The sequence below is a fragment of the Adiantum capillus-veneris genome, chromosome 25, assembly GCF_014529385.1.
Source record: "Adiantum capillus-veneris isolate H3 chromosome 25, ASM1452938v2, whole genome shotgun sequence".
Taxonomy (NCBI): domain Eukaryota; kingdom Viridiplantae; phylum Streptophyta; class Polypodiopsida; order Polypodiales; family Pteridaceae; genus Adiantum; species Adiantum capillus-veneris.
In genome coordinates, this window is record NC_140955.1 from 74,368,801 (window position 1) to 74,391,040 (window position 22,240).

A 22,240-nucleotide genomic window follows, 5' to 3' on the forward strand; every position below is an offset into this window, starting at 1 on the left:
CCCTACATGTGTAAGGCTCTAGAAAACTTGAATCCATGGCGGTATCTAGTGAAGATTTTGTGTAATGAAAGTGTGTGGAGCCAGTAGTGGGACCTGGTAGGTGAAGGGTGGGCCAGCCTTGTTACAAATTGGTAGGCGTGAGAAAGCGAATAAGGACCGTGGGATGCAGAATTGTGAGGGACTTTGGGGGAAAAAGATGAATGTAGTAAACCTCATATGCATCCGTGACTCCATTAATGAGCTATAAGAATATTAATAACAACTAGTTAGTATGCTAACCATGCTTAGAGCTTGCTCACTGTACAAAATGTAGTAATTCTTATTATCCTATTTGTGTAGCCTTCTCTCATAACAATTTGATGAAAGATTACCATGTATCTAGAATTATTCAACGTCAATAAGAAATACAACAATAAAAATAAAATTTTGGGAGTGTAATTTTCTTTGATACATGAAAGTGGACATACAAGAGTATGTTTCAAAATGTGTAGTATGCCAAAAGACCAAGTATGATAGAGGGAAGCAACCTGGATTACTCCAGCCATTGCCTATTCCAAATTCACCATGGGAGAGTGTATCCATGGATTTCATCTTTGGATTACCCAAGTCTATCCATGGGAATACAGGAATATGGACAATAGTCCACAGGTTTAGCAAGCAAGCACATTTTATTCCTGCCAAAAAGACTATTAAGGCACATCAAATGGAAACTCTCTTCATATCTCAGATTTTCAAGCACCATGGATTATCCACATCCATTGTGTCAGATAGAGATCCTAGAATGACCAGTAATTTCTGGAAAGGTCTCTTTGAAAATCTAGGAACAAGATTGAATTTCTCTTCGGCCTATCACCCACAAACGGATGGCGAAAGTGAGATAGCCAATCTTACGATACTTGATCTACTCAAGACTTATGTTACCGAAGTAGATCAACGCTCACAATGGGAAAAGTATTTACCTCTAGTAGAGTATGCCCTACTTTCGAACTCTTCCAGTAGAAATCTATGATGGTATCCTAGGAATGGATTGGCTAATCAAAAATCAAGCCCAAATTCACTTTGCTCAAGGGAACTTAACCTTCAAAAATCACTTAGGAGAAGAAACATTAGTACAAGGAATATATGGGAAACCTAAGGCTCATTTAGTCAAGGCTAGTCGACTTCTGAAGGGGTTACGTAAAGGGCAACAGATCTTTGTAGTAAAACTTAATAAGGCAGATGATTCAAGGGACAACCCAACTCCAGAATGGATTGAATAATTTTCAGATATATTTCCGGAAGATCTTTCAAATTTACCTCCTCCCAGAGATATGGACCACGAAATTGAAACCTTTCCAGGTAGTGAACCAATTTCAAAAAGACCCTACAAAATGTCCCTCCCTGAAGCTATTGAATTAAAAGAACAGTTTCGTCAGCTTATTGAGCAGGGATTCACTGAGACCAAGCATTTCACCTTGGGGAGCACCTATTCTATTCCAAAAGAAGAAGGACGGATCCTTACATCTTTGCATTGATTATAGGGGGCTTAACCAGGTATCAGCAAAGAATAAGTACCCCATTCCTCGCATCGATGAATTGCTTGATAGGTTACATGGAGCCAAGGTATTCACAAAAATTGATCTCAGATTAGGTTACCACCAAATCCGTATTAAGGAGGCAGATATTTGCAAAACTTCTTTCAACACCCAGTATGGGCATTATGAATTCATAGTGATGCCTTTTGGTCTTACGATTGCTCCAGCCACTTTTAACCGTCTCATGCAGGATATATTCACAGAATATCTGGATGATTTTGTGTTGGTGTTTTTCGATGATATCCTGGTATATTCTAAGGATGAAAAAGAGCATGAAGACCATGTATGTAAAGTACTCCATCTTCTACGCCAACATCAGTTATATGCCAAGATGAGTAAATGTGTGTTTTCCACGCCAGAAGTTAGTTATCTTGGTTTTATAATAAATCCTGAAGGAATTTCAGTAGACCCCTCAAAGATTAAAGATATAATAGACTGGCCACAACCCAAAACGGTCAGTGAGATTCGAGGATTTTTGGGCATTATAAGATGGTATAGAATCTTCGTCAAAGATTATGCAGTTATTGCCACACCCTTGACGGAACTTCTTAAAAATATAGCCAAACTTACATGGGGAAAAGAACAGGAGGATTGCTTCTTCAAATTAAAACAAAATCTCACATCAGCTCCTATACTCAAACTTCCTGACTTCACTCAAGAGTTTGAAGTAGTAACAGATGCCAGCGGTCTTGCTATAGGAGGAGTCTTAAACCAAGAAGGAAGACCATTCGCCTTTACTTCGCAAAAATTAAGAATCCACGAGCTGAACTATCCAACTCATGATCTGGAACTTCTAGCTGTCGTCCATGCTCTAAAACTCTAGAGGCACTATCTTCTAGGAGGAAAGTTTGAATTGATCACCGATCATCAGAGTTTAAAATGGATTTTCTCACAAGCAACACTCAACATGAGGCAGAGAAGATGGATAGAACTCTTACAGGAATATGACTTTGAGATAAAATATAAACCAGGGAAAGAGAATGTGGTTGCTAACGCTCTTAGCCGTAAGGTTTTTCTTGGGGCTATTTCCACAGTTGACAATCCTATCCTCAACAACGTTAAGGAAGCTTCCCTGGAAGATAAGGATTATCAAAAACTTCTACAGGTTATCAATCAACAGAACCTAAAAGAGAAAGAGAAAGACAGAATCAAGGATTATTCACTTGAGGAGGGGCTTCTCTATTATAAGTATTGGCTTTACATTCCTAAAAATCCAACATTAAAGGAGTTAATCCTTTATGAAGGACATAACGCTCCAGTTGCCGACCATCCTGGCTATGCAAAGACCCTTAATTCCATAAGGAAAAGCTATTTCTGGCCAGGAATGAAAGGAGATATGCTTCGCTACATCAGACAATGTCTTTCTTGTCAAAGGATTAAGGCTAAACGAGTAATGATGCCAGGAAAATTTCAACCTCTGGAAATTCCTCAAATGAAGTGGGAACTCATTAGCATGGACTTTGTAACAGGCCTTCCCACTGTTCAAGGGGGTTACGACTCCATTATGGTGGTAGTAGATATGTTGACTAAAGTCTCCCACTCGATGCCTGTAAAAACAACTTACACTGCATCAGACATAAGCCGTCTCTTTAACAAAGAGATCTTCAGATTACACGGGCTTCCTAAGAGAATAGTCAGTGACAAAGACACAAAATTCACTTCAAAATTCTGGAAAGCTTTGAATCCTTAGGTACTCAGCTAGTTTCAGTACATCCTATCACCCCCAGACAAACGGCCAGACAGAAAGAGTGAACCAAGTTATTGAAGACATCCTTAGAGCCTACTGTGGTAGGGAACCCCGGAAATGGATCCAATTTCTTCCTCTGGTGGAATTCGCCTATAACTCTTCCTTTCATCAAAGCATTGGGATGTCACCAATCAATGCTCTTTATGGGCATGAGTGTATATCACCTCTAAATTTTTCTGACCCTACTACAAGAGTAGAAGCTTCAAAGCAAATTTTGGAGGAGATGGATGCCCAAACCAAAGCCATAAGACAAGACATTCAGGCAGCCAAGGATCGCCAGAAACAGTATACTGATAAAAAACGATCTGATCGGGTTTTCAAACAAGGAGATAAAGTATTCCTAAGGGTTCGGCCAAAAAGAAGCACTCTGTCCTTGGGAAAATACAAAAAAACTAAGCCCCAGATATTGTGGACCGTATGAAGTGATTAAAGTAATCAGCGATCAAGCTTATAAACTAAAATTTCCTGAGCACCTCAAGGTCCATAATGTATTCCATATCAGTCTGCTAAAACCTTACATCCCAAATCCAAATCATACTCTAGATGACGAACAAATTGTGATGCAGAAGCAAGGAATTCTTTAACTCCAACCAGATTGTATTCTAGACACTAGGGAAAGGAGTCTGAGAAACAGGGTTATCAGAGAATATTTGGTTAAATGGAAGGACTACCCTACCGAGGACGCCACCTGGGAGGATGAAGTATCCCTTCACAAGGATTTTCCCAATTTTGGTTGAGATGAGGACATCTCAAATCCTTAAGTTGGGGTGATTGTAAGGTTTCCAGTTTTTGAAACCCTAAAAATTGTACAAAGCTTGCAAAACTTAATAAAAAACACTATTGAAGGATTCCAAACACTATTAATTTTGGTATTTTTGGAATCATAAGCAGAGCTTTACTATGTTTAGAAATTTTCAGAATCTGAATCCGATAAAAACTGGAACAGCTACGGGTCCTGGAAAAATCACAATAGAAATTCAATTAGTAACAAAAATTGGATGGTTCCAGTATTAATCATTAGCAAAGACTCTTAACACTAAGGTTCTAGAATTAGCTAGAAAATTCCAATTTTCATCATTAAGGGTCTGCAAAAATCAACCAAGTAAATTCTGGAAGGTATGGGGGGAGTGTGGAAGCTGGGGAAACTCGCCAAGGACAATGATAGCTGAAAATGGCGCAAAATGCAAGCTGGGGGGCTGCTTGGAATGTGGGAAAACTGCCAAAAACTGCTAGGTGCCCAGAAAAAGCTATAAAAGGACCCCTTCTCTTCATAATTTCTCAGACTCGGAGCCTTGATACTTTCTCTCTCCTCTAGAGAGAACACTATGCAGAAATCATTAGAGATTAATCTCTAATTGATTAACCCTAACGATAATTAGCCTAATCCTTCAATGTTAGATTAAGCTATTTGTCAATAAATCAAAGATTAGGCCTATGTATACTCATAAAACCTCTCTTAATTGATTAATCTCTGCTAATTATTATAATTAAGCTTAGTAATATTAAGCTAATTAGTTATTCTATCATATTAGGACTGAAATTAGCCAAATTAACCATGAATTAATGGTAAATATATTAATTAAGATTAGATTTAGTTGAAGTAATTATAAGAGTTGCATTAGACATTCATCAATATAGAAAAATTATCCTATAATTCTTTGAGTAATTTTCCTAATTAATTAGGCAGAATTACTCTATTTTTGAGTAATTTAAATAGGGTAAATTAGTAAATGGATTTCAAATGCTGTGATATATTTATCAGTGGTTAACTAGGTGTTCAAGAACTCGTGATAATTAGGAGAAGCTCAGAAAATTAATCTAGCTGATTACTTTAGCAGAAATACTCTGTTTTTTGAGCAATTTAAATAGGGGAAACTAGTAGATGGATTTCAACTGCTGTGATATATTTATCAGTGCTAAAACAGGTGTTCAAGAACGTGTGATAATTAGGAGAAGCTTAGATAATTAATCTAGCTAATTACTTTAGCAGAAATACTCTTTTTTTTGAGCAATTTAAATAGGGGAAATTAGTAGATGGATTTCAAATGCTGTGATATATTTATGAGTGGTTAATTAGGTGTTCAAGAGCCCTTAATAATTAGGAAAAGCTCAGAAAATTAATCTAGCTAATTACTTTAGCAGAAATACTCTATTTTTTGAGAAATTTAAATAGGAGAAATTAGTAGATGGATTTCAAATGCTGTGATATAATTATCAGTACTTAATTAGGTAGTCAAAAACCTATGATAATTAGGAGAAGCTTAGAATGTTAATCTAAAGCTAATCAATTTAGCACAAATACTCTGGTTTTTGAGCAATTTAAATAGGGGAAATACGTAGATGGATTTCAAATGCTGTGATATAATTAGCAGTGGTTAATTATGGATTCAAGAACCGGTGATAATTAGGAGAAGCTCAGATACTTATTCTAGCTAATTACTTTAGCAGAAATACTCTATTTTTTGAGTAATTTAAATAGGGGAAATTAGTAAATGGATTTCAAATGGTGTGATATATTTATCAGTGGTTAATTAGGTGTTCAAGAACCCGTGAAAATTAGGAGAAGCTCAGAAAGGTAATCTAGCTAGTTACTTTAGCAGAAATACTCATTTTTTTGAGCAATTTAAATAGGGACAATTAGTAAAAGGATTTCAAATGCTATGATATATTTATAAGTGTTTAACTGGGTAAGAAGAAACCTGTGATAATTAGAAGAAGATTAAAGAACAAATATAGCTAATTAATTAAGTAGAATTACTCTGTTTTTTGAGTATTTAAATAGGGGAAATTAGTAGATTGAATTCAAATACTGGGATATATTTTTCAGGGGTTAATTAGGTGTTAAGAAATGTGTGATAATTAAGGGAAGTTCAGATAACTAATCTAGATAATTATTTTAGTAGAAAAACTCTGTTTTTTAGACAAATTAAATAGGGGAAATTTACAAATAGATGTCAATTGAATTGAGATATCATCAGAGGCTTATTAGACCTTAGGGAACCCATAGTAATTATTCTACCCTTAGAAAATTAGTTTAACTATATATCCCAGTAAAATTACTCAATTATTGAAAAAAATAAAAAGGGAAATATAGTAAAATAAACCGAAAACCTTTGATATCAATACCAGAGAAGGAATATACCTCGAGGAATATATGATAATTATCCTAACCTTAGATAAATAGTTTAGGTACATATTTTGGTCAAAAGTAATCGATTTTTGTATATAATGGACAAGAAAAATTAGGAATTAAATTTATCTAATTGCCAAATAAATAACCGAGGTACAAAATCCTTACTGAAGGGTGGGAAGAAAATTACTTATAGCATAATTAAGTTAAATATTAATTACTTATATCGACTATTAAAGATCCCTATTTATTCCAAAAATCCTTATTTTTGGGTAAACAAGGAAAATAAAGGTTATTCAATTAATCTTCTAATGGATTAAGTCTTTTTATAAAGCTGTCGAAATGGCTCCCAAGAGAACTAGGGGGAATCCTTTGACTGAAGAAGAGGATGTTAGTAATAAGCGCAACAAAGCAACTAATGACCATGAAGCCGGGCCTAGCCATAGGCCAACAGAGGAGAGTCTACGGGCACCTACCCCACAGCACATGGACGAGTAGTCCCAGGTGGATTTCTATTATGTCATTAATAGCTTTTAGAGTTCATTTTAAGTTAAGCATTGCATACGTAAGGTTAGGAAGAAAAAAACTGGCTGTAAATGGAAGGTAACTTCTACGAGACCCACGAGCAATGATTATAACTAGGAAAGAAATGATTGGGTTATGACTGATTGACCTAAGAAAGAAATGTTTAACCATCCTTAAGACAGCTTTTCTCAAGACACCTCTGATTCCTTGGAAATATTTTTACTCCAGGTAATGAGTAACGATGGAGATACCATCATGGAGGAGTCGGTTACCTCGGCACATGTGGAGTCTTTACCCCGTGCTTGTTTATGTTTATGGATAGTACTTTTAAGTTTATCCTAGAGGAACCGCCCGGTTGTATGGGCAACTGGTTTTGGCGTATGGGCGCCCGGACTTTGGGTGAATTTTTTTTTTTAAACCCCGGTTTATATACATAAGGAATGGGTGCTTTTTTTCACCCCTGTATAGGTGGTCTTGAGACAAGTTAGTACTGGTCAATGATACTTTAAAATGAAAGTACCTTGTCTTAAGTTTAAAGATGTTTGTTTTCTGAAAGAATATCTTCAATATTGTTTTCAAAGGTTGTCTTAAGGAAATGCAGTTTGAAAAGTTAAAAAGGAATCATTGTTTTTAATTGTGAAAAGAATGTGGTAGTGTTGGACGGGAGCGACTCACACACCCATGAAGTACATGTAAACACTACCTAGATCAACATAATGTCAATCGAGGACACAGATGACACGATAGGCACACATAGGAAATCTCTTAAGCTTGTCAGGTTGAGACCATCCTACACATACAACACTCTAGAAGGCCAACTAAGCCACAATCAAGAACCTCACTGCTCTCAACTACACCACCTAGCCACATACACACATACGGAAGTTAACTCACCTAATCATGCCAGATTCGTACGAAACTTAAGGAACACCATCCCCTCACTAGGATACACCTGTCCCTAAGCTTCTACACTCAAAACCCTCACTCTAAACCCGTCTGCGGAAAACGCGTAGGATGACAGAGCAAAATTTTAAGGTGCCCAAAACTGAAATTTATGAGTACCTATGCGTAGCTTATGTCGCCACGATTCTATAGACTACTAGCACGCAGAAAATAGACATCGGTTGATACACTTACGGCCACAAATAGCTCGTAGATGCATCGGCGTGTGCACTTTGTCTCACGTGGAATGCTTGGCGTTGTCGCGTAGCTCTCCTCGAGCCTACAGCAATGGTGCAGTCGAATCTCCAATGTGTTAAGCGATCCGGGCGTAGCGAGAGGATGAAGCTCACGCTCACTCTCTTTCTCTCTCACACACAGTAGACGGCAGCGCTAAGTTTTTGATTATGAAAAAGTATTTTTTACAAAATGACCTAGGTACCTTATATACTAAGGCTACCTTAGGTTTAACCAAAAATGGGGTTGAAAGGGTCAAATGGCTCTGTATTTACAATTTGGAAGTGCCATTGCACCGCGGCTTCTGAAACTAGAATAACTACTCATTACAAATGACGTTTATAGCCATAATCCGTAGCATTTCATAACTCGCAAAAGATAAGACTTTGGTACGAAACTTGAGTTATGTTGTGTTGTTGACCCAGCGGTCAACAGATAGTAGTTAAACAACGATAGAATTATGTGTAAGTGCGGGGTGGTAAGTGGGGATTGACTAAGGTTGTCAATCATGGACGGGTGGACCTGATTAGTCAGGTAACTATCCATCCCCACACACTAAGACGTTTAGAAATTTATTCACTTGGACGAAGAATCCACCAACGGCTGTGCCCTCACATATGTTAGGGGGAAAAAAACGTTGTCTAAGGAAACCTTAATCTAAAGGATGAAGATATAGGGCCGGAAATTTTTTATAGGGTCCCGTTTCCACTGCGAGACAGGATTGGGTCTCTTCTACGGCTATAAACCTAAACCATTTCCAATGGTAAGGGTGAATTCCCTAGAATTTTTCTTGTTTAAAGACTTTGACTTTAGTAGGCCTAGAGACCTGTCAATGGTACCCTCCCGCTTTTGGTGTCGGCGGGATTGGGGACCTTACAGTTAAGCATTATCTTGACACACACAATGTTCATCAGTCAAAAATGACTTTCAATTTCATTCCAAGTAAATCAAATTAGCTGCAAAGTGTAGGCCAATTGATTTACACACCTGATTTCAGCAAGTGATTAGCACACATTGAACCACATTAATCAATCAAGATTAAAATGAGAAAGTAAGTGCACTTATATTGTAATCACACTCCAAGCTATTCCTTTGCTCCACGCGAAGACGCATCATTGCAGACACAAGTGTGTGAACTACCAAATCGGCTCCAAATTGACCAATGTAGGTCAAAAATCAAAGACTCAAATCATCAAATTAGGCACAAATTAGCACAATTAACTTGATTAGAGTGACAATTCCACCTCTTAAGGGGATTAAAAATACATTACACATCAAAGGTTAGTGGTTAGGTTAGCAAAATTAGTCAAATATTAGTAGAAATTAGTGATTGTTAGCGTGAAATTAGCATGAAATTAGTCAAAATTAGCATGGAAATGAAGCAAGATTAGTAATGGTTAGCATGAAATTAGTGAAATTGGGGGTGGAATTAGGGGTTTTGGGTAGTCATAAGTCAAAAATTAGCTTCCATTAATTGCACACACAATCATATTAAACTAAAATTGAGTTACACACACTCAAAACCGATGAGATTCATAGTGAAATTACTCTTATCAAAGAATTCTCTACTCCTCTAGCATAGCCTCAACTGCTCCCCGGCAACGATGCCAAATGTAAGGAGGTAGTCATAGCATAGGATGACTCTGAAAAAATCATCAATCCGAAAAGATCATCACCCAGCTAGGGCATGGAAACATCACACAACAAAGTGTGAGAGCGTCATCGGACACAAGAATAAAAGGATTCAAGGGGTCCTTCTTCCCATCATAGAGAGAAGCCATGGAAGGGGATTTCTCTAATCAAACACACAGTCTTAATCATTTATCACCTTGCAAATAATCATGTGATTGAAATTAGTCTTTCACATCAATCACCCTTATCACAACTCTTAACCACACACCTACACAAGTATGCAATTAATACCTACTTTGCGTTAGTGTGGCCATTCCGGTCCATCCCCTCAATGCTACCACACATGCACTCACACGAATCACACACTTTTTATAGAGAGAGATAGAGGAAGAGAAGGAAAGGGTAGCCTTCAAATGGTGTGGATAGAAGAGGTTGACTTAAAAAGGGATTAGAGATCTAGAATCACACTAATACAATCTCACGTAGCATAATCAAGAGCAAAGAAGACTAATAAGAAAGAAAATGCATTTGATTAGTAGGAATCAAGAGCTACATGGCCATAAAAAGCCCATGAGGGGCCTCATGACCATCGACTCTTCAAAGAGGAAAGCTCACCCAAGAATGACTTATCCTTTAGTATAGGGCTCTTTTATAAGCATGGATCTCAAATCGCTATGCATTACAATGAAATGAAGCCCTTAGGCTTAGTCCATACAAATTGGAACTCTTAAATGAGTCCAAGACTTTATACAATGTGAATTGGAAACATTGTGCACATGCATCAAAAGCACATCCTTAGCTTGGTGCATAATGTGTTACCCACTACTAATATCTTTCCTCTTAGATGTTTCCAAGAAACAAGCCATATACTAACAACGTGACACTATTTATCTCAACAGTTTGGCATCCTATTTCTTTTGCGGGACCTTAAAGCTCCACCTATGAACTGGAATCGCTACAAAATAATGAAAAATAGCTAAGTACCCTACAAAAATATGGAGCAAAAATAAAACATAAATAATGCATGACAATTTCTATATCTATGTGTTCACTTCCACATACCTCTAAAACAATTCATTATATGCTTGTGAAGATGATAGGATGCTAAGATAATTGAAGAGGAGAAAGTGAAGTGCTTTTGGGAAAGACCAAAAAGTTGCAAGAGACACGGGTTATACAGAACAATAAGCATCCAATGGGACATACGAACATAAACATATCCAGATTAATAGCTTTTAAGGGAATTATGTCTGTAGTTTAGGGTTGAAATATTTGTCAACAATGGAAAAAAACGTTACGTAAACACATTTTGACCACCTGGCTGAAAGCAAGGGATGGTGGTACAAAATTGGTTGTCATTGACACCACCTAGGCTTGGTGGGTGTGGTAAGGAGAATCAGACCAAAGTAAAAGATGCAAAATTGAACAAAAAGGAGAAAAAATAAAATCAATTTCTTGGAGGCTTTATAATTTACTCTACTTTATTCTTTTTTCCCAAAATGGGTTATAACAGATAAACGACGTGGGTGCAAGAAGTAGGGAAGGAGATTCGGCTAGCTCTCTCTCTGTCTCTCTCTCTCTCTCTCTCTCTCTCTCTCTCTCTCTCTCTCTCTCTCTCTCTCTCTCTCTCTCTCTCTCTCTCTCTCTCTCTGTCTCTCTCTCACACTCAGACACACACATTCTCTGTTTTGTTCTCTGTGGAGCACCCACCCTTCCCGCCCACCCTCTCTCTCTCTCTCTCTCTCTCTCTCTCTCTCTCTCTCTCTCTCTCTCTCTGTCTCTCTCTCACACTCAGACACACACATTCTCTATTTTGTTCTCTGTGGAGCACCCACCCTTCCCGCCCACCTCTCTCTCTCTCTCTCTCTCTCTCTCTCTCTCTCTCTCTCTCTCTCTCTCTCTCTCTCTCTCTCTCTCTCTCTCTCTCTCTCTCTCTGTCTCTCTCTCACACTCAGACACACACATTCTCTATTTTGTTCTCTGTGGAGCACCCACCCTTCCCGCCCACCCTCTCTCTCTCTCTCTCTCTCTCTCTCTCTCTCTCTCTCTCTCTCTCTCTCTCTCTCTCTCTCTCTCTCTCTCTCTCTCTCTCCCACCATACAGCCATGGCAGCTCAGGCCAGTACCATATCTTCAGAGATGACGATGGATACTGAGTGTGATTCCTTCACCTATCTCGAGTCAGGGGTACCTGTATCTATAGAGGGTGCTATGATGGAAACCACGAGCATTCATGAACATGTCAGCAACAAAGTATTTTTGCGGGACTATTGGGCACAAAAGAAGTGTGAGCAACGACAAAAAGAGCACAACCCTGCTAAGAGAGCTGAACTTGCTACAACCAGATCAAGGAACAATATATGCAAAGCCATGGCTAGATGCTGGCGTCGGTAGACCCAAGGACTAACAAAACTAGAACAACAAGAAATTCTACAGCAGCTCATGCATCATCAACCATTTTCCAAGTTGAGGAGTTCGGATGTGCAATCGAGTCTTCTTTCCGGTGTTCACAACACATTGATTCAGCTGAAAGTGCCCCACTCTTCAACTGAGATTTTTGTGAAGAGAACCTCTTTGACGATGATACTGAACAATGGTGATCAGAGCATAACCACTGTGAACCAGTCCAAAATTGTTGCTGCCTTGGATGTTTATCGACGTAATATAGCAGCAGCAAGTAGTCGATTGGGAATGAAAGATGAGGATGAAGTGTTGCCACTTAGTGCTTGTCACAAACAGTTGCCTCTACATAAAAGTATCACAATCGAAACTAGAGATTTGGTGGCCATTTTCTAGAAATCCGAGACAAGAGTTTCTCCTAACAAAAAGGATGTCTGTAAGCACAGGATCAAGGCAAAATGTGTCATCAAACATCCCATACATCTTCTAGATGATTCTCAGGTAATATGTGTTGCCCGCACTATAATCCTTGCTCGCCTTTTTACTCTTGGATTAACATAGAATACCACAACTTGTTAGCCAACAATCATTGTACGAATACTCAACTCCATAGTACCATTTCTAGCATGCCAAAATTTGACCAATTCCCACCATGCCAAACCTGGTATCATTCTGGTACCAATTCCTACCTCAGTAGTACCCAATTTGAAGCTTCTCTAGATTCTGAATAGTACCAAACAGATGCATAGTACCATTGTTTGGTAGAAATGCTCCAAAGTAAAGATGCACAATCCTAATTAGGTACTTTTTTGTATCTGGAAAGTTGTTATTTTGGAACTATGGATCCATTTTGTAGCTTTGCAGTATACAAAAAAGTACCCAAATTGGTACTAGGTTTCCAAATTGGTACTATGCAAGGTACAGACATGTACCCACTTTAGCACTAGGGATCCTATTTGATACTGTGAATTTAGGCTGGTACCATGCAATGTACAGAATTTGGTACTAGGGATACTGTTTGATACATGAATTTAGGTTGGTACTATGCAATGTACAGGATTTGGTACTGGGGATCCTTTTTGGTACTATGAATTCAAGCTAGTATTATGCAATGTACAGGATTTGGTACTAGGGATCCTTTTTGGTACTATGAATTCAAGCTAGTACTATGCATGTACAGGATTTGGTACTTTTTGGTACTATGAATTCAAGCTAGTACTATGAAATGTACAGTATTTGGTAATAATGATCCTTTTGGGTACTATGAATTTAGGTTGGTACCATGCAATGTAGAGAATTTGGTACTGGGGATCATGTTTGGTACTATGAATTCAGGCTGGTACCATGCAATGTACAGAATTTGGTATTAGGGATCCTGTTTGGTACTATGAATTCAGGTTGGTACCATGCAACGTACAGAATTTGGTTCTAGAGATCCTGCTTGGTACTATGAACTCAGGCTAGTACCATGCAGTGTACGAAACTTTGTACTAGGGATCCTGTTTGGTACTCTGAATTCAGGCTGGTACCATGCAATGTACAGAATTTGGTAGTAGGGACCCTGTTTTGTATAAGTCTTACCACGCACCGAGCGAGTTTTTCCAAGCAAAGACAAACCCGAGCAAGTGTTTGTACATAATATAGTAAATTTTATCATCAACATAATATTTATTGTTTGTTATATATTGATGCACCTACAACAAAAAGAGTTTTCAATGGCTAAACTTGGAGGATTTTAGTGTAAAAGTAATTAAAAATCCAAAAAAAATTTGATAAGATATTCAATGTTCTTTTTTCCATTGGTTCCTACAAAAGGTTTTGCTGAACACTTTAATAGGATCCTCTCACTCTCTCTCTTTTTTAGTTAAGAGGATAGAGGATCCTTGGAACACCATTACTTTTCAAGTCATAACCAAAACTCCTATTAACTATTTTAGTATTCAGACCTCCACTCACAATTTTAATTGGCCTGGATCTTTCAATCATTCAAATTGTCTTGCTAGAAAGTGAATATTTACAACGTGACTCCATCAATGCTGATGACTAGCCTCTCGTACGGATATGGCAAACTATAAACTATTAGATAATGGCTCGACTTAAAACACCAATTAGCAGGCATCATGGGCATTTTTTTTCCCCAACGCAACAATTTAAGTCTTCTCGTGAAAATTGGCTTAGACAAAGCAGACAGCTCCATCAAACCAGACCTTTAGCATGGTTAATAATTGAGCCACTTGCAAGACAGTGCGACAAGCCCTATAATTATCCATTGCATGTACATCATTCCTCGAAATTGCATTGGTATGATTAACAAACTTTTGGAGGCACATTTGCTTCATAGAGCCAGGTATGTCTATGGCAGTGAGTTTTCTCTGCTGCATAAAATCTTTAACATACCAATCCAACTTATCGGATGAGATAGCATAGAGAAAAGGAGAAAGTGGGCACCCTTGTCTTATGGATTTATGCAATGGAGTAACATCGGTAAGAGTACCATTAACTGAAATTCTAGTTGACACATTCCGAAAAAGGAATGTGAAAAAGTGTCTGTCCAAACCCATATCATATATAATTTCAAGTATGAACTCCCATTCCATTCTATCATAGGCCTTATCACACGCTCTATGGCCGATTGTTTGTGAGAAGATCTTTTAGAAGAGAGTTTTTTGCAATTTTGCAGTGGAGTGATGAGCATCATATCTAATAAGCAATGAATTATTATGCTCTTTGAATGTTGTACACTGGTGCTAGTACTACTACTTGTAATCAGCTGAAATATTGGCACCTATAGGAATCATAACATAGTAGTGCAAGCTCATGCTCATGCCTCTTGCTTCTTCCCAATATTGGATGGCCAATTAGCTCTCGCTTCCTAATTGCACTTGCATGATTTACTACTTGATTTCCGCTGCAATGCTGCTTCATCTCCTTGGAGCTACGTCACATTAACCAATTCTTGCGGACCATATTTTGTGTTGAATCAATCATGAGAGATGAGAGGCCAACAGCCTGATAGCGTCAGCAAGAAAATGTGCTGACAAGTGGGGACTCAAGTACTTGAGCACTTATGACACCTTAACATTGTCTCGCCCAAATGCCTCTTTAAGGGGAGGATCACATAAGATCTGCGATTTCTCAGTACTACTCTGAAGCTTGTGAGCCTTGATATAGTCCCATACTCTCTTGAGGGCATCAGGCCTCATGGTCTCCGAGGTTTGCAAGATGGGAGCCAGGCTGGAGGAGACCCTATAGAGGATTTGAGCGCCACCTCTGGGCTTGGGCTTGGGGTTGGGCTCGAGAGTGGTTTTGAGTTTGACCTTGGGAACTTTCTTACTCATCTATTCACCAACTCATGCAAAACGCAGAGCAGTCACACACTAGACCAAGGGCAAGATTCCAATCGATGGGAAGAAGAAGGATCACGATCGATGGCAAGAAGACAAATTGGGATTGGGTGGGGTTGAGCGATCGAGGCTGACACTTGCAAGTACAACACCCCATACTGTAGCAACAAGGCTGCATGGTACAGCCGAGCATTGGACGGCATGTACCGAAAAGCACCTGCATGGACCAGAAGAGAGAGGTTTTGGTGATGGCGAGGCAACTTTACACAGCTTGGGAGTGAGAGAGGAAAGTGCTGACAAGATGGGATGGCTGCAACATCACACATAGAAACCCGCACTTCTCCTCTCTCTCTCTCTCTCTCTCTCTCTCTCTCTCTCTCTCTCTCTCTCTCTCTCTCTCTCTCTCTCTCTCTCTCTTTGAGGAGTGCCAATAGCCTGCATGAATTGAAATGAGCTAAAAAGTTCAACAGTATGACAAAAATCCACAACCTGCGAGTAACAAGCTGACTCAATAAGTCGGACGATTCAAATGCTTGAGAGACCACAATTCTAAATATTGCACAATAAACATATGACAAAAAGCCACAATTACAAGGTCCAGTGAATTGCAAGAATTCTATAATATATTGGGTACTTTAATGTGTAAGTTCTGCACAAAACTCATGAAGGTTTTACCAACTATGAGAGCTCTGCCTTCAGCTCACCGCTTGCTTTTAGCTCCAAGATGATATGTCACACCCTCCTATTAGTTCACCAAGCTGTGGATAAGTCGGCCAGTTGGCATACTTCTTTAGACCTTCTCGAACCTCATTATCACTAAGAATATGAAAGGTACCAAAAGATATACCCTCCTCTGTAGTATGCTCACCACCTTGGAGTTGAAGCCACAACGCGCCGCATTAGAAGAACCTTTCATGAAAAGCATAGCGGGCGATGAATTTATCAAACTCTTTACTCTACTTTCAAGACTTTCTTTATGGACCACGCCTTTCTCCATCAGTAACTCCTTCAGTTCCCCGCTCGTCTACATCTTAGTATCTTAGTGACAATATCACAGCCACCGATGAGTTCACCAGCAATATACAAATGAGGGTATGTTGGCCAGTTAGAAAAAGATTTGAGACCTTGCATGACCGCCTCATTCTCTAGAATATCAAAGCTTCCAATTTCAATGCTAGTATCTTTCAGAATCTCTACAACCTTGCGGTTGAATCCACACTTTGGCTCATTAAGTGAGCCCTTCATGAAAAAAATTACTAGCTTGGAGGCAACAAGACTCTTCATCTTTTCTTGCAAAAGCTCACCCTTGCCTGCCTGCCTCGGAGTCATTTGCAGACATAACAGAACCATTCATCTTACTTGCATCTCTAATTTCCTCTATTTCCGTTGTCCTCTTCTGACCACCTCCAGGGCCTGTAAGCTCAGATACCTTTTGAGCCAATTCAACTGGGTTGGCGCCCTCCAATTTATTTACCAAGACGCCATTCTTGAACAAAACAAAGAAGGGAACAGCTGACACATTGTAAGCCTCTGAGAAATCCTTTGTCTCTGGTGCTTCAACCTAATTTTGAAGAAGTGGACGGTGGGATTGTCGGAGCAAAGAGAGAGAGAGAGAGAGAGAGAGAGAGAGAGAGAGAGAGAGAGAGAGAGAGAGAGAGAGAGAGAGAGAGAGAGAGAGAGAGAGAGAGAGAGAGAGAGAGAGAGAGTTTTCTTTGATTTCTGTTTGCTTTAGGAAAGGTTAGCATGATCGGCCAAAAAGCAAGCAAGCCTTACCTAAGGCGGGTGTGGGCTGTGAGTACGAGGATTTTAAAGCTTGGGTGGGAAGTGTTGCATTGCTCACAAAACATCACCCCGCAATCCCCCCCCCCGACTTGACGGTGTTGCTACGTAAATCCTTGAGTGCTGCAGCCATCTTCGAGCTACGTCAACTTCTCAGGATCGCCCTCCTTTCTCTCTCTCTCTCTCTCTCTCTCTCTCTCTCTCTCTCTCTCTGAGAGAGAGAGAGAGAGAGAGAGAGAGAGAGAGAGAGAGAGAGAGAGAGACAGAGAGAGAAAGGAGGGCGATAGTGATAGTGATGCTCGTGATAGTGATGGTGATGCTGGTGGCATACATGAGTAGCGTTGCTAATGCTAAGGCGGAGGAAGTGGGGCGCAAATTAGCAGCTAGGGCAGAAGCAGGTGAGGAGGCAAGCACAGAACGACGAGTACAGTACTACGGAGGGAAATCCTTCGTTTTTGCAGACGATTCTGCTGCTCCCTACTTGCGACGATGAGCATCAACACACAGACAAAGCGGGTGGCGCACCCCAAGGAGAAAGGTAAGCAAGAAAGGAAATCACCCTTACAAGAAAGGGTACAAGAAGAAGGGCACAGGAAGGCATGGGTGGCCTGGGCCACCCTCACTAACTCAGCCAGCTACTTCGTCCGAGCACGTCTTCTGTCCGATTTTTGGTTTTGAATAAATAATAGGGAAAATTACCAAAATACCCCCAATATTTTGTCATAAATCCCAAAACGCCCTTCAAATTCTCCAAAATTCCTAAAATACCCCTATTGTGAGATAAAATTTCTATAAAGATGAAAAAATTTGTAGCTTTTCATAAGAACTCTAGTTGTCTGTCAATACCGGATGCTAAAACTAGAATTGAGTTGGTAATGTAGGGTTCGGAGATTATTTTCTTCATTATTTTTTGACATAATTTCTCTTTTCTACGAGGTAAGTTGTGAAAATAATATTATAAGCACTCAAAAAAAGATCTCAATTGTCAACAGGGGATAAAGACTAGGAAACCTTGAACAATCCAGCCAAAAAAGTAACAAAGGCATTTTGGGAATTTCCACAAATTAGAGGGGTCTTTTGGTAATTTTCCCTAAATAATACGGTGTCTGCACTTGGGTGTCAAAACGTGTTCTTTGTTGTAACCTTTTTACCTTGTAAGTTTTGTCTATCTTGCCTTTTTGTAAAGACAAATGTTCATCTTAAGGGTGTTAATGCTCCTTCTTTAAAAAACAAAATGAGAGAGAGAGAGAGGGAGAGGGAGAGAGCTCTTTTTAACCCTAAATCACCGGCAATCACCGGACATGGTTCGGGATAGGCTTACAATGCAGACAGAGGATTCACCAATGCTCTATAGAGGAATGTTCCATGGAGCGTCAACGATAATGAAAGAGGAAGGAATATTAGCGGTCTACAAAGGTTGGTTGCCATTTGTTATGATAAGTATGGAGCCTGATTTACCCCTTGTAATTTTCTCTGGTAAAAGCGCACATTTGTAAGGCCCCCATTATGAGCAGAAGCCATCGTGCGTGAAGGAAAATCACTCACCGGAAACCAAAATTTTCACGGCCAAGAATCAGGGGAAACTTTTTTTTGCTTCGCCAGAATATTATGGCCGGACGACGGCCGGAAAGCGGTCGGTTGGCCGGTAGTCAATGGCCGGTGGCCGGTGGTCGGAAGAAGTCAACGGCCGGTGGCCGGTGGCCGAATCCAATGGCCAGTGGCCGAATTCAAAAGCGGATTTGTCTACACAAGGGCGGATTGGAGGGTCCGATTTGGACTTATTCACACAAGGGCGGCTACACATGGCTGCCTCTCATAAGAGAGGGCAGCCCTTTTGGCCTATAAAAGGAGTCCATTTCTACACACATTTCATAGTGTAAAGTTGATGCAACAAGGTGAGTGTGAGGTGGTGAGAGTGAAGCAAGGCAGGAGCTCCATTAAGGGTATAATCCCTTTGTACAATACTTCTTGTTTTGAAGTACTAAAGCCATTGAGTGGCTGCTTTCCCGTGGACGTAGCCCACATTGGGTGAACCACGTATATCGTGTATACTCTCTCTCTCTCTCTCTCTCTCTCTCTCTCTCTCTCTCTCTCTCTCTACTCTATAATCTCGTGTATGTAAATCTGTCTCTCTCGATTAAGTAATCTACTCAATTATCTATTTAGCTACGTCTTATTTCCTAACATGTTATTGGTGTGATCCCGTATGTGGGTTTGAATATTGCGGTATATGAATCACTCAAAGACTGGTTGTTGAAGAGGAACATAGCAAGCAAGCGAGAAAAGAATGCTGATTTGAACGTCTTTGCAAAACTTGGATGTGGAGCAGTAGCACGTACAGTGGGCCAGACTGTGGCATATCCATTTGATGTGCTACTGAGGAGGATGCAGATGGTGGGATGGAAGGATGCCTCCTCTATCATCATTGTGAATGGTCAAAAGAAGGCACCGGTTCAATACACTGGGATGATTGATGCTTTTTAGAAGACTGTTTGCAATGAAGGCATTGGAGCCTTGTATAAAGGCCTGATTCCCAATTCTGTCAAGGTTATTCCTTCTATTGCTTTGGCATTTGTGACATATGAGGTGATGAAGGATCTTCTTGGAGTCAAATTCCAAATATCAAATTAAGTGATTGTAAATGGACAAATGATTTCAAAGCACATTGGCCGTAGTACTGATTTGTAAGAGTCTCTAATTTTTTAAAGAAGGAAAATTTAAATGATAAGTCCGGGTGTGCGCTAATAGGGGGGGGGGCAATCACTTTTACTCTTTTATTACTGAGAATCCAGAAAGATACCGCCAATTGCACGAGCTACCATTCGTTGAAGCCGTTAGGGCTACCAATTGCAGAAGCCGATAGCTGCCAGAAGAACACGTAAAGAGGCGGTATCAAAGACATGTGTAGAGGAGCTTTGCGGCCCTTCGTGGACAGATCTCAAAGTGTGGCTGTGCTCTACAAGGACAAAGCCACAGGTGCTCTTATGGTCTACAAGATGAACTGGGTCCATGCCTCTGCAAGTAGACGACTGAAGAGTACAAAGTCTGCGGTGAAACCAGCTGCTCTCACGTTCATGCCACACTAGAAGGCCACAAAAGAGGGCTTTAAGCCTCAAACAGCAAGTTGCGGGTGGTGGTGGGACGGTTAGCCCATGCTTCTTGGTTCTAGTCGGGACAGCCAGAGAGCCATTCTTGCGTAGTTTTGCTTCGTGTCATGAGGTAGTACTACTTCAAGTATCCTATCTGGAAGAATCTGCAAAGTATCTACGTAATAAAAAGAGAAACGACCCAGTAGATAAGTGTGGGTGTGCGCTAGTCTGATGCTTTCATATCAAGAGAGAGAGAGAGAGAGAGAGAGAGAGAGAGAGAGAGAGAGAGAAGTTCGATTTAGCAGCAACGCCTCTCCGGAGGTCTCCTTTTGCTGCCTCTACCCATCCCCAACAGAAGTTCTGAACTCTTGCCTCACAGGAGCACGTGCTCCTCCAACAGTCACGACAATTCTTCACACTAGATGCTTAATTGGGTTGGGGAAAACCTACTCAAGGCGCAACACCAAAAATTATTGTGTGACAAGAGATTAGGTCGGGCTGCATCAACATCCGGCAGCTCTCCTTGTGATAGAGTACAAGGTCGCGTGGTGCACGTCAGCACATATATGCTGATCATACAACAGGCACAATCTCCGCCTCCTCACCCTCTTCCCTTTGAGCCTTCCCTGCCCATATATGATCCCCTCCTCCTCCTCTCTCTCTCTCTCTCTCCCCTCCATCTCTCTCAATCTCTCTAAAAAAAATTCCACACCGGCGCAGGCTCTTTCAAAGACTTTTTTTTAAAGAGATTGAGAGAGAGCAAGGAGACAGAAAGAGAGGGGGAGGGGTTGAAAAAAAAAAAAACCTAAGTTTAGTGTAATCCCACCTACAAATTTTGAGATTTACCTCTAAATTTTAAATTTAAAAAGTGAGGAAACCTACGAAAAAATTAGAGAAATTTAGCGTCATTTGGTGTAAAAACCTTCAAATTTAGTCAATTTACCACTAAAATTCTGATAGCTAGGTTTGCCAAGTTTTCTCAACATTTTTTTTTCGAGCATTGGCCCTGCACCTACGTGAAAGAGTCCGCGTCTCTTTCAAAGAGATTTTTTGAAGGGTTTTGTTAATACTATATAGTTGTTGAAAGTGACGACGATTGAACTTTCCTTGCCCAACTCCTTCAAAACCAAATTTGTCAATGATTAGGGACCCTGAGATTTACCTTTCCTAGCCAACACAGTTTTTTGAACATGGCACAATGTTGTTTGTTGTAGCACAACCAACCTCCCGATTACCCCTTGGAGGGGGTTACCATATGGGGTGCTAAGGACCGAGGCCTGGGCCACATCATTCTGCAAGAGGACAGATGCAATGCTAGACTACCATCCATTTGAATTGTTATGAAGCATTGATGGACGTACAACTCTCAAACAATAGATAGAGTACAAAAAAAATGGAGGGCTAAGCCACATTAAGAAAATCATTTCAAAGGAATACAATGACAATCATACACCATGGCGCTAAGAAGTGTATTCAGCATAGGGGCATCACATGTTGGGTGAGCAATCTGGGTCGAGGCATAACGGACAACTCAGAAGACTAGGAACCCCAAGCAGTCTAGGAGCTTTGAGCTATGCTTATATAAACATGGAAAATTTAAGAGAAGGTTTTTACACTAAATTTCTCTAAAGTTTGTAGGTTTATTCACCTTCTACTTTGAATTTTGAAGATAAACTCTCAAAATTTGTAAGTGAAATTACACTAAACCTAGCCTTTTATCGATATGGGTAGGTGAAAGAGAACTAGCATGTGAAAAAAGTTGTCATAAGAAAATTGTTCGTAGCTTTATCAACCTTGCATACTCTTCTATCAAAGCACTCTGTATAATCCCCCACCATTACCACT

The 22,240-nt window shown here is 39.9% G+C and overlaps 2 pseudogenes; one reads left to right on the plus strand and one right to left on the minus strand.

Annotated features, from left to right (window-relative positions):
- Window positions 1-16,205: 16,205 nt before the first annotated feature.
- Window positions 16,206-17,123, minus strand: LOC147425107 (monothiol glutaredoxin-S17 pseudogene; annotated as a pseudogene).
- Window positions 17,124-18,607: 1,484 nt separating this feature from the next.
- Window positions 18,608-19,937, plus strand: LOC147425108 (mitochondrial adenine nucleotide transporter ADNT1 pseudogene; annotated as a pseudogene).
- The last annotated feature ends 2,303 nt before the right edge of the window (window positions 19,938-22,240 follow it).